The 2,533-nt window shown below is 63.1% G+C and overlaps 1 pseudogene across 1 annotated transcript; it reads right to left on the minus strand.

The window, feature by feature from the left end:
* Positions 1-768: 768 nt before the first annotated feature.
* LOC307069715 (uncharacterized protein CXorf49 homolog) lies at positions 769-2,133 on the minus strand (annotated as a pseudogene). The gene is made up of 2 exons: positions 915-2,133; positions 769-816 (listed from the first exon to the last, which is right to left on the minus strand). The product of its transcript is annotated as an uncharacterized protein CXorf49 homolog (transcript).
* Positions 2,134-2,533: the final 400 nt, after the last annotated feature.

Here is a 2,533-nt window from a genome sequence, read left to right on the forward strand (position 1 = left end):
CTCCTGTGGGAGAAGCTGCCTGGGAGAAAGGCTGTGCCCCCAACAGAGACAGAGCCAGAGCTTTCTGCCCTCCACCCCTCTCCCCTCCCCTCATATCAAACCCACGACACTCACCTGAGGGGCCAGGCCCACTGGGCATGACTTCTCCCTGGTTCAGGGCCAAGGGCTCTGAGTTTCCTGGATCTTGGGGGCCTCTGGTGTCGACCTCGCCACTGCTGGCTTTTCCACAATGCATGTGCGGATAAGATGTCCCTGGCCTGTGAGCTGGCAGCTGAAACAAAAATTTCTCACTGATTTGGACTAAGGAAGTGTGTGTGTGTGTGTGTGTGTGTGTGAGAGAGAGAGAGAGAGAGAGAGAGAGAGAGAGAGAGAGAGAGTGAGTTGTGTGATTCGGGCCGGGGTGAGGCAGGGAATTGGGAAGGGAATTGAAAGGCTGATCTCATTAGCACTTTCTCCCTCCGTCAGCCCCAGGCCAGCAGGCAGAGGTGATCTAGGGACAACAGTGGGGCACTGAGTAAGCCCAGGGCCCCTGCAAGGAACGTCTGGGGAACACCTAGCAAATAGGATTCAGGAAGCTGGTGAGTCTAAATACTAAGGCTTTTTGGGGAAGCTTTTAAGGGATCCCCCGACCCAATTCAGCTACCAGCCCTCCCTTCCATCCCAGCCCCAGTCTCTCAGAGGACGCTGGAAACAGGCCAAGGGTGGAGAACCAGGCCCAGCACACCCGAAGTGCTACCTTACTGTTTGTCCCTAGTAAAAGGAGCCCGATCAGGCATCATAATGACCCAGTGACCGAGGGGCACCCAATGACGACCCCTGAGGGGTGGACAGAGGCAGCATGGGTGAAGACGTGTGCTCTGGGTGCGGTGGGGGCGGGGAAGAGTGGGGAGAGAGGAGGAGCCTGGCCTACTCACTTGGCCCTTTGGGGCTGGGTCTCTATTTGGGTCCTTATCTTCTCCCGCCACAGCTTCAGACTCCCTTGTCCACGTGACCACGGATTTCTTCCCAGCGCTGGTGTGCTTGGCCTGTTTGGTTCCGGAAGGGACCAAGGTATACCTCTTGGATCTCCCAAGCAGCGGAATACCAGAGACTGGGGGGAAGGTGGCCGGTTCCAGCGGAGGTGCCCAGATTCGCTGCCCCCAGGAAGGGAAGTTTTTCCCCAGGGCAAGTGTGGAGGCTCCCCCGAGGGATTTCTTCTCCAGGGTCCCCTTCTTCCTAGGAGTGACCTGCGGCAGGCCACCTGCCGTAGCAGCAGCAGCAGCAGCTCCCGGGTAGCTGGGCTTGCTGCCCCCGTTCCCCCAGAGCACGCTCTGCATCTTCTTAGGGGAAGAGATGCCCTGCCCTCCCACGCCCTGCCTTTCCACAACCGAAGAGAGTCGAGCCTGTCACGTGAAGGAAATTCTCCCTGACTTGGAAATTCGAGTGTCTGGGAGTGTCCCCGGGATCCTCGGGTCTGCTGGGCTCGGCCTGGCCTCCTCCTCCGGGGTAAGTACTCACCGTCATCAGCTCTGTCTCACTGAACTCATCTGAGGACTCGGAGTCGGATAGCAGCAGGGCCAGGCCTTCATCGGAGAAGCGCTGGCGATCCACAGCCACGTTCAACCTACGCTTAGTGGCTCTCTTAGGATTCCTCCAGGCCCGGCCCGCTTCGGGCCCACCGAGGTGGAGAGGGCCGGCCAGAGCCGGCGGTGCTTCCCCACAGCTCTGGGCGGTCGCTCCTGGACCGCCGGGACCCGCCTCGAGGCCGGCGGACACTTCGAAGGAGGCGCAGGGCTCCGCTAACGGGTATGTGCAGAAGCCCAGCACGTCCCAGTCGTACAGCTGCTGCGTGGTGCCCGCCGCAGACTCCTCGGCCAGGTCCAGGAGGTCCCTCGTGTCATCAGCCGGGGAGCCAGGTCGGCCTTCGCGGCCACACAGCACCGGCCCTCCCGCTTCCAGCATCTCCCGCTCTGACTGGAAGCCCTTGGGATCCGGGCAGCCGCTCCCACCCCCGCCGCTCGGCGGCTTCCTGGGCTCGGGGCCGCGGTCGGGTCCCCGCGGAACTGCGCGGCCGGCCGGGTGGACGCCGGCCCGCTCCTCGCCCTCTGGGCCGAAACCCGTTCCCCACACAGACACCTCATCTGGGGAGCTCATGTCGCGACCCGGGCGGCCGCGGAACCGGGGCGACTGTTGATGGCCCGAGTCGCGGTCGCGGTCACGGCGGACGAGGCGGGCGGCGCTCAGAGGGCAGCGCCAACCACCTCAGGCGCCGCACGAGCTCGCCTCAAACGAAACGACGCGCCACTTTCAGCGCACCTCCCACGCCCGCGCCGCGGCCTCCTCATTGGTCTGGCCCCCGCCAACCAGCGGGCGCCTTGTTCGCCTGTCCCCTCGAGGCCTAACCAATGAGGTCGGGGGCCTCTTCTTTGCCCTCAAGCCTGTGGGCGGTCCGAGCAGTTGGCTGGTGAAGGGGATGGTGGGAGTGCCTCCCTCTGTCAAGACTCTCGGCCCGCCTCCCCTTTCCAGTTAGAGTCACAGCTCTGAGCCTCCGTTT

The sequence above is a fragment of the Hyperoodon ampullatus genome, assembly GCF_949752795.1.
Source record: "Hyperoodon ampullatus genome assembly, chromosome: X".
In the NCBI taxonomy this organism is placed as follows: domain Eukaryota; kingdom Metazoa; phylum Chordata; class Mammalia; order Artiodactyla; family Ziphiidae; genus Hyperoodon; species Hyperoodon ampullatus.